At 31.7% G+C, this 11,295-nt stretch overlaps 1 long non-coding RNA gene across 1 annotated transcript; it reads right to left on the reverse strand.

The window, feature by feature from the left end:
* Positions 1-558: 558 nt before the first annotated feature.
* LOC307183091 lies at positions 559-11,078 on the reverse strand. The gene is made up of 5 exons (XR_013827356.1): positions 11,042-11,078; positions 9,734-9,856; positions 8,420-8,507; positions 6,823-6,878; positions 559-665 (listed from the first exon to the last, which is right to left on the reverse strand). It is a non-coding gene; the product is annotated as an uncharacterized lncRNA (long non-coding RNA).
* Positions 11,079-11,295: the final 217 nt, after the last annotated feature.

The following is an 11,295-nucleotide window of genomic DNA, read 5'->3' on the forward strand; positions in this document are numbered from 1 at the left end:
TTGAATCTCACAAGATCCCTATACAGCATGTATTATTTTCATCCCTATTTTATGGGTGAAAAAGCTGAGACTCAGAGGGGTTAACTAAGGCTCCATATCTATTGCATGGTGAATTCCAGCCGAGGCAGCCCGACTCCAAAGCCCATGCTGTTGACCAGTTGTGTTACATCACATGTATAAGTACAAACAATGAAATGCCATTTTTCACCTATCGGCTATACAAAGATTAAAACACACAGATAATGCTCAGAGTTGGCATTCTAATGCACTTTCAGCAGGACTACATTGATAAATTGATCTGAGCTTTTTAGAGTACACTTTAACAGTTTATATCAAGCCTTTTTTTAAAATCACATAGACAAGAAGGACAGGATATTGAAGGACAGGATATTTATCACAATATTATTAGCAACAACAAAAATGTGATATAATGTAAATATTCATCAAAAGAGAATTGGTAAGATAAATTATGATATGTACATTCAAAGAATTCCTTGTATCTATTAAACATGATGTAATTGAGCTATATTTATTGACGAGAAAAGATATCCATGACTTACTGTTCTTGTAGTAGTATTTGCTTTTTCATTCGTATTTTTCCCCTAGTGTAGGCATTGTACCTTCTTTTCTTCCTTTTTTTTGTTTTTACAAAATCACTATTGAAGCTTTAAAAAAAACAAAAATTGGGTTTGCCTCAGAAGGTAATTATTCATTCATTCATTCATCCTTCCAGTCATTCAAGAAATGTTTACTGAATCCTCACTTTGTGCAAACCCTTTTCTAGGTTTTGAGGACACAGCATTGAGAAAAGAATTCCCTCATGGAACTTTCATCACCAAAGATATTTAAATAGTATCTGAATTACAATTTGGAACAGGTGATTCTTTATGTTGAGTAAATTTATTTTCAGTGATTGGGCAAAAAAAGATCTTTTAAGTTCTTTCCATCCCTGAGTGTCTCTAAATCTGTGATTTAAAGAAGGACATAATTTCGAGTGTTAAATGTTCTTTTTCTGCTCCTTGAACTTCCGAGGGCAACTTATTTGTTGAGAAAAGAAATTAAGCTATGCTTTAACTATGGAGTTACAGCTTAAAAAATGTATTTTTAAGATGACCGAACCTTGATAACTAAACTCAGCCATTAAATTGATAGATATGTAGATATGTAAACTGTATGTAAATATATATATGTAAATATATATATATATATATATATGAATATATGATATTCTTTTTTCCAAAGTGAGACAAAGGGAGAAAACTGCTAGGTAATAAGAGAAATAAGTCTTGGGACATAATTTTGAAGTCATTCATCTTTTAGAAAGGGCTAAGTAAATCTTAGTTTAGAATTATAATAAATAATAGAGTAGTTGGAATGTCAGGAACTTAATCAGTATTCACAAGGTTCTTTGGCATTAATTTATTACCTTAACCTTAGTTCCTATTTCTTTCACCTTTTTTCTTTTTAAAGCCTTTTTAAAGCTTTGATCTGTTAATGGAAGAACAAGTCTGACTGCTTCTTAATAGGTTAATAATAGCCAATTTTCTGAGTTCCTTAAAATCTTTTAATATTGTTTTAACAGATGCATTTCAATTAAAATACTAATACCCCAAAATAATAATCTTTTCATGGCCATTACTCAACATTGTTTTGACTAAGATATAAAGATGGATCTTTTTCCTACCTAATTTTAATCCATTCACGCCTCTATTCAAAAACATTTATTGAATGCTTTCCATGTGCCAAGTATTTCTCTGGGAATCAGACATGAATAAAACAAACACAGTATCTACCATCATGGAGCTTTTGTTCTAATGGGAGAAACACATAGTGAATTCTGTTTCATATATTTTGAGCAAATATGTGACAGTAACCCACTTCTGCTAAATCATTCACATTCTTACATAGGCTTACAGGTATGTTACAAGTACAGCACAAATTCACTGAGATATCTGATAATATTTTCTTTCTAACATGTATTTCAACGTTTTGTCTATTTTGTAGTAGAAATGCGTTATTCTTTATATAATGTGAAAACTATCTCTGAACCCATTCCATTGTGGGAAACACAAACAATGAAGATGTAACCCTCTGTTACTCTTAATATAGTATTAGTCTGTTGATTTACTTGGGTTTTCTAGCTTCTTGAGGACGATCGTAATAATTGATAATTTTATTTGCTATTTTCCTCTTTTTATTTCTATTTCTTCTCCTATTGTAATGGTTAGAACATGCAACACCACCACTATGTGCTACTGAGGATAGCAGTCCTGCTTAGCTCGCCCCACTTGAATGGGAAGACTTCAGGAGCACATAATTGTTAAATGTTGGTTTGAGATAAATCTCTTTATTGTGTTAAGGAAGTAGTCTTTTATTTATAATAGAAAGAGTTATCCAGGATGAATGCTGTATTGTAACAATTATCAGATTTTTTGCTTTGGTCTATCAATGTATTAGCACGTTTCCAAATATTAAATAATTGCAGCATTTCCAGAACAAACACACATTACCTTGCATTATGTTTTTAAATGTACTGCGGAACTGTTCTTATTTTTATTTGATTTAGGATTTATGCAAAATTGAGATTGACTAGTTCACGACAACCTCTGACATATTAAAAATATCAGTGCTTGTGATTTCCTGTATACAACGGAAAGCAAAGACATTACGTAATCTTTTTCTGAATTGCCTGATCTCCTAAATAAACTGGATGAACTGATCTATCATTTTGCTCATATGAATGCATGAGTCTGGAGTTGTTAGTAACCTTTGACATTGTTGTATTTTCCTTGACATTTCATTAATGTGATGCAGATTAATGCTACTGTTTTTATGTTCAAAAGATGCCACTTCTTAAAGCAATAAAATGCAGGGGAGGGAGTATTTTAATATTTCTAAGTCATTTAAATGTTTTCAACTTCCCACAGAGTTTAAGAAAACAAAAACAACCAAAAAAATTATATTAGGAGTTCGATACAGTGGGAAAGGTATAAACTGTAGACAGTAAATAAATCGATGGTCAAATAGTCCTGGTAAAGAGCAAAAAGAGGTAATGAGACAGAGATACAGACTTCAGATTATTGTTTTTATGTCAGTTCAATCAAAATGTGTTATTTTGAAAGTTTCCCATTTATAATTCTCAGTTAGCATAAGTTTGAAGTACAAAATTTGCAGGGGTTCCCTTTATGGAGAAAAGAGATTACGTAAAGCAGTTTGGGTCTAAGAATATAATATTCAGCAATACAGACAGAATTACATCATAATCTCTAATAAAAATGTGAAATTCTATGCTTTTGCTTTCAGATTGAGTGTGAACATCAGCACAGGGCTGTGATTAGGTCAGTACACTCAAGAAGGTAGAATACAATTTATTAAATCTAGGCCACCTGAAGTATCTGACCCTGCTCATTTGAAATGGAGTTTTCTTAATAGAATTGATTTTCTGGTGGCCATTTGCATATACCTTCAGATTTCTCTATGCAGAGAAGCCAGATGCATTAAGCAGACACATGCAAAATTTCAAGTTAAAAAAATAAAGGAATACTTTTCTGTTGAAGTTGATGTTTAGAGCATTTTGATTTAAAAATACATTTAAATTACTCTCCATTAATTTATTTCTAATGCTTATGTGGGGCGAATGAAGAGGTCTCAGCTGAGTGGTTGCCTCTTATTAAAGTTTTTTTCCATTCATTCCCATTGGTTGAAACATCAATATGCTTATGACTCCCAATTTTTTATCTCACAATCTCACTTCTTCCCTTGCCCTTTACCTGTACTATGCCCAACTACCATCTTTTTAAAATCTCCAATTGAATGTCTCATACTTATATCAAATGTAAGAAGTCCAAAATACAACTTCAATCCCATTCATTACTCTAAAAATGTGATTCTTCCAATAGACAACACTAAATTTTATTCCCTCGTCTTCCTCACTTCTTTCCATATTTAGTATATCATGAAGTCACTTTGATTCTACTTCTAAATGTTTCTCTAATATGTTCACATTTCTGCATCTCCACACTCATTAATCCAAATCACTATCAGCTCTTACTTGGACTAGTGCAATATCACCCTTACTGGCCTCCAAGATTTTACCCTTGACCACCTATATGTATTTCATGAATAAATAAAATTTAGAACAATCTTTTAAAGAATATACAATACAACAAAACTAAATTGCAACCTGTTACTTGCTTAAAAATCTTTGTTATCATCCTAATACACTTTGAATGAATTCCAAACTTCCTTAAAAGCCTACAGTGTTCTGCAAGATATGGCTCTAGTTTTCCTTCTTTTTTTTTTTAAGCTTTTTGTTAATTTTTATTAAATGATCAACTATCAAAATTGCATTGGAAACAAAGTTTTAACAGTAACATCAATCAATAGGATTAAAATACCTTCCTTTTATGGGTAAGATGGGACAACGTGAGAGAGTGGCATGGACCCATACACACCACCAACTGCAAAATAGATAGCTAGTAGGAAGCAGCCACACAGCACAGGGAGATCAGCTCAGTCCACCTTCTTTTTACTTCTTACACTAATTTTCCCGGTGACTGAGATCCATTCACATGGGCATTGCCTTTTGAAATGTTAACAAGCCTAGCCCTTCCTCTCAAGGACGTGACCCCAGTCATCCCTCCGGCTTCTCTCCCAGCCGCTCCTTTCCATCCTTAGGGTAGTAGCTTACACATCGCCTTCTCAAAGAGGTCACGCACCCATCAGCTCCTCTCAAAAGCATGCCCATTCCCTGTTATGTTCTGGCTTCTGTATCACAGAAATTATGTTTGTTGCATACATTTTACTTATCACAATTTATAATGACAGATTTATGTATTTACTTATTTATCTGTTTTATGAAGTTTGTTCAATATAAGCACACCAAAATCTAAAACAAACTGGGGAAGCAGAGGAAAATCTTAGTTTTGGAAACATAAAACTAAATATATCTTTGTATATGTAATCTTTAGTCTGTGGCTGTAATTCTGTTTATAAATGCCTTAAAAATTATTAAGTACAATAGTAAAAAAGTATATGTAACACAATCATTTATGCCTATGTAAATTTCTCCTTGGCCAAAAAAATCTTATTGTTTCAAACATATATTATCATATGTTTTATAGAAGATTAAGCACAAGATAAAATGAGTTCTAGCACTGAAATAAATTTCCACATTAATGTCTTGTTGCTTAATAGAATGAAAGAGAACATTGATGTTTGACTAATATAAAATACAATTACAAATATTTCTCTTTTTGTGTGCCTGAATTTTATCTTAATTAGTTCTAGCCTCTTAGGCACATGGAATATGCCTTTTTTCTGTTCAGAAGAAATTAAAATATTTCATTAGATTCTTTCTTTTATTTTATCTTATCTGTAATTTTGTTTAAATGAATTACATCTCACAGAAAAAGGGCAAATAAAATATTACATATTATAGTCACATTCACTAAAGATTTCTCTATTCTCTCTTTTTTAGAATAAAATACTAGTATTCAAGTAAAGCTTACTGACAAATATCAATAGCATAAAGATAAAAAAGTGACCAAATATGAAGTGTTCAACACCGTGAATTTTCATGAGGTAAAATTCACAAAGCAAGAAATTTTGAAAAATAGCATATATCAGCAGACAGGAAGCTTCATCATATATACTTCTAGTCCCCTTCCAAAGATAAACATTAATTTTACATATATATCATTAATTAGTTTTATCTGATTTTGAAATTTATATAAATGGAACCATGCAGAATGACCTATTCTGCATGTTGCTACTTTCTCTTAGCATTATGCTGGTGAGATTTATCCATGTTTTGTGTAGCTTTAATATCTAAATTTGAATATTACTGAATACTATACTGTATAATTATACCACAAATTATTTATGCATTCTACACCTGATGGACATGTGGAATATTTCTAACCTTTGTCTCTGATAAATAGTGGTGCTATGAATATCGCTGTATATCACTTCTGAGGTGTGTAATTTAGGATTTCTATTGGTTATACCCCTACGCATGGAATTGTAGGTTCAAAAGGTACACAAGTGTTCAACTCTAAAAAATACTGCCAGTTTTCTAAATTGGATGTGTCTGTTTACATTGTGATTATCCGTGCATTAATCTGAATCACATTAATGAAATGTCAAGGTAAATTACAACAATGTCAAAGGTTGCGAACAACTCCAGAGTCATGCATTCACATGAACAAAACGATGAATCAGTTCATCCAGTTTATTTAGGAGATCAGGCAATTCAGAAAAGGACTATGCAATCTATTTGTTTTCCTTGGTATAGAGTAAACCACAAACACTGATATTTTTAATATGTCAAAGGTTGTAATCAACTAGTCAATCTCACTTTTGCAAATCCTAAATCAAATATAAATAAGAACAGTTCAGCAGTACCTTTAAAAATATAATCCAAGATAATGTGTTTTGTTCTGGAAATGCTGCAATTATTCAATAATTGGAAACCTATATTAATAGACCAAAGTAAAAAATCTGATAATGGTTAAAATACGACATTCATACTGGATAACTCCTTCTACTAGGAATAGAAGACTACCTCCTTAACATGGTAAAGAAATGTATCTCAAACCAACATCCAAGCATTTAACAATTATGTGCTCCTAAAGCCTTCCCATTCAAGTTGGTTGAGATAAGCAGGACTGCCATCCTAACGATAACTTAGTAGTGGTGTTGCATGTCCTAACCATTACACATCTCCTTAAACTATACTTAATCTTCAAATAAAGACAATAAAAGGTCATACTTCTGCCTAACATGATACAACTATTCTGCATTTAAACAAAACATACTAACCTTTTCCCCAGAAGTGAATGCAAGGGCCTTGGGTAATGTTCACTGTTCTTGATATTCTGTAATTTAAATAGTATGATGTAAAGTTAACAGTACTTAAATACAATGATACAAAGTCAATACACCTTACGTTATATAATAAGGGGATAAGAGTGGAAAGAAAAAGATGTTTGCTTAATGCACACATGCACACAGACACAAACACATTTATAATAAAATAAGGAAGAAAGACTCCTGCCAATTTATAGTCCTTGTTTTTGTAGCTGGTCCTGTGGTCATAGCCAATATTTACAACAAGCTTCTTCCAATGCCCATACCGTGTCCCCTTTGCCATTAGTAAGTACCTCATCTGATTGTGGTTCTTTCCATGTATTTTCTGGTTATCTTTGCAGAATCAATGTCTAATTTAATTCTTCTGTAGTCAGAGAGTACACTGAATGCTTTCAATCATTTGAACTTTCCTAAGTCTTGTTTTAAGGTCCAGCAAATGTTCAATTTTAGTAAACATTCCATGAACACTTAAAAAGAATGCTTATTCTGTCATTGTTGGGTATGGTGCTCTATTTATGTCAATTCAGTCGGGTGTGTTAATCATATAGTTCAGACTGTCTTATATTTTAATTTTTCTCTGGTGGTTCTATCAGTTACTGAGAGAGGTGGCTTAAACATGTCATATTGATCATTGGTTTGTCTATTTTCCCTTTACCTTCTGTTTTTGCTTTACATATACTGAAACTATATTAGTAACTACATATGAATTTACAATTATTATATCTTCTGGTAGGAACATTCCCCTTTACCTATTACTAGAAAGAATGCTTTTACAAAAAGTCTACTTCACCTGATGTACATTAGCTTTTTTGCTTTTGTGGGTTTTGCGTAACATATTTTTCTATCCTTTTAATTTAAATCTTTATGTATCCCCATATTTAAAGTGATTTTTCTTGTAAGCAGCATATTTTCACGTTTAATATATCCAACATTAACTAGATTATTTTTCTATCAACATGTAATGTAATCACTGATCTATTTGGGTTTACATCTACATTTTGCTTTGCGGGGTTTTTTCTTCCAACTACTATTATTTCCCTTCTCTCTCATTACTTGGTTTCTTTTTAATTAGTCAAGAATTTTTATCATTCCATTTTCCCTATCATTTAGGTTGTTAGCTATACATTCATTTTACTATTCTTTGACTGGCTATTATCCTGGAGATATTAAGACACTGTAATCTTAACTCTTAAATCATTTGATTTCCCTTTTTTCCTTTGCTAGCCCTATCATTTCATCATGTCTATCTATTGAACTATAGAAATCTCTCAGCACACATTTTCCATAATAGTTGCAACAAGTGAACTTCTATCAAATAATTACAGTTCATTCTTGGACTTTTATGACCAAATTTGAGTCTCTTTTCTATGCTAAACATGTATATATATCCATGCAATAAAATTAAATTGATAATTAAGAAATGTTTTAAAATAATGTTTAGATAGCAGATCATGTCTTTCCCGTACCTTAATAATAGTTCAATACTACCACTTGATTTTATAGAGTAAAACACAACACAGGAATACTCAAAAAAAAGTCATGTGCTTACCAACACTGCGTAAACACTGTCATATGTGTCATCCCATGATATATATTTTCATTCTTAAGGGCGTTTTGCCATCATGAATAGCAATTCTCTGTAGTAAGACAATAAAGATTCCTCGTTTAAACATTTTAAATTTTTTTTCAATCGGTTGATTACAGTGGCTTTCATATAAATATCCATGTTTATTACTTTTCTATTGGCTTAGTTTCATAAACTTACTGAGCTAATTCCAACTTAATCTAGTATCTTTTCTCAACAGAGCAGCATGAGTGATCTTTTCAATAGAGTAAGTCATGCTTCCTCATTTACCTGCTTTAAGAACTTCAAGGATTTCCAACTGACTATCTTTTATGTATCATCCTTTTGGTAAAGACTTCTTTACCAGGTCTTTAGGGACTTTTCACATGTTGTTTCCCTCTTCTTTTCCTAGATGCCTCCCCACCTCCCTTCTAGACTCTTCGCGATTACCTTTTCTCTGAATAACAAATATAATTGTTTTCCATTTTGTCACTATTTCACAATCCTGAACTGCTATTCCCAGCATTTTACAAAATATACAAATATATACTGATTTCTAATTTTCTTGTTTGTCTATCATGTATATTAAGCTCGTAACTCTTGTGAATGCAGGTGCTAAATCTGTTTTGTTCACATACAGCACCAGACCCACAGGGGGACTCAAATTATTTTGGAGCTCTATGAAAAAGTCAAGCCTGGAGATTATGACGTTAGACCTTTAGACCCATCCTTACAAAACCTAAAATATTACAATTGGATGATCTTGTTTGAGATATGCAATGTCAAATGAATACAGGGGCTGAGGATCACTTTACCTCCATTCTTTGATCAGAGTAGGCAAGATCTGATAAGGTTAAAATTATATGTATACCAATAAACATTTAATTAAAAAAAACTCATTCTATTTTTATCCTGATAAGTAAATATGTGTAAACTGTTATTTAGAAAAGCTCAAAAATTTACAGAAAAATTATTGATCATGTATCTTTCAAATTATTGCTCAATTAACAAATGGCTAATATTCTTATTAAAACATTTTGGTGTACCACCTAATGCGTTACCTATTTGATAGCTATATAAGTTAGGATAAAGTGCAGTTACTAAGTGTCCAAATAAGGGACCTAAATAATCTAGCACTTTCTTTCTTCTTTCTTGTATAAAATAAGTCTGGAGGCATCTTCAAGGTCACTAGGCACCCTCTGATTCACTATCTTCAAGGTCACCTATGATCTAGGTTGGATGCCAGAACTTGAGAATTCCTAAAAGGAAAAGAACAGAAAGGAGAGCGAATAGACTTACCTCTCAGATAAAGTCATAAGGAGCTTTACTTGAAACTACCCAATAACTTCTTGCATTTCAATGTTGACTCCTGACTATAAGGAATACTGGCAAATGTAATCCTCTAGCTAGGAATTTTGTCACCTTAAAAAAATAAACAAACAAACTAGAGTTCTAATAAAAACTAAGAAAGGAAGAATAGATATACTTATAGGATGGGAAAAAATTTCGTGCACATAAATCCTAATGATTTTGAATGATGCCACTTTAGGAGTATTTATATATATAACACTATACCTGTGGCAAAATAGGAATATTTCCTGAGATAATAAGAGATGAAAGATATTGCTTTCATTAAGGAAATCCATTGTGTTTTATTTTTAAAATTTGTTACCTGAATTACTATAATTTAGCATAATTTTGAAGTTAAATGTGAACTATTTTAAACAATGAATTATTTACTTGTTTAATAATCAAGTTATTTTAAAACATCTAAGGGAACTGAAAAATTATGTTTTGCGTCTGCAAACAATTTTATTTATGATTTTATGTTTGTTCATCATTGTATATCTAAAACTCATTTTTCTAATAACTATATTATTAAATTTATTTTACTCTTATTTTGATATGATGGGATTCTGTCTAATGGTGCTGGAAAAAACATTTACATTTCAAATAATTTCTCCATTTAGCAATGTTTAAGGATCCAACCCTTCATGTCTGTTTTAGAAGATCATTATAATAGTCTCAGTAAAGTACATACTTAGGTAGATTTTTGGCATCACTGGGTACCAAGGAGTACATTTATTTAACTTCTCAGCAGCTCATTGGCATTTTGGTGAAAAGAGGTAATGGAGACTATTTAATTAACCTCAAATATTTCACTGGCATAAGAAACTGAATCATCTGCCAGAATCATTAGCAATTTATAAGCTGAGTTCAGTAGCAAATGGTCATAAATTCAATCACATGTAACCTTTCCAGTAAGTGACACCAGTCAATTGAAATTTATTATGGGGGAAATCACAGACTTTGACATTCACACTAAATATCTAGAGCATTAAGATTCTGCTTGCCAGAACCCTAGATATCACTTTGTGGGTAATGTACAGAATTTTAAGATGTAGAAATGATGGATAAGAACTGAGTAGTTCCTCTGAGTGTTATCAAGAAATATGAGAGGTTCAATATTTGATAATGCTTCATTTTCTTCAATAGGACAAACTCATACTGTGGGACCTAGAATGATAACTGTGATTACTGAAGTATCATAAAACATTGGTGAGTACATTTGGTTTGATGTATAGATAGTCTGGTGGTGAAGCTTACCTGGCAAGTTTCCATTAGGTATTCATGACAGATAACCTGAGAAAGCAATCAAATTTCATTTTATACTTATATAGTGTAGAATGTAATGGACTTTAAAAACTTAAAAACTTGATTAAATTATCAATAGCATGGTATAAATATACCCTGAATGATTTTTTTTCAGATTTATTCCCAATGATTTTCTCATCTTAGTTTTTTATTTAATTAATTAATTGATGTATTTATTTTTTTTTGGCCGCATTGGGTCTTCGTCA

The sequence above is a fragment of the Stenella coeruleoalba genome, assembly GCF_951394435.1.
Source record: "Stenella coeruleoalba genome assembly, chromosome: 1".
Classification (NCBI taxonomy): Eukaryota; Metazoa; Chordata; class Mammalia; order Artiodactyla; family Delphinidae; genus Stenella; species Stenella coeruleoalba.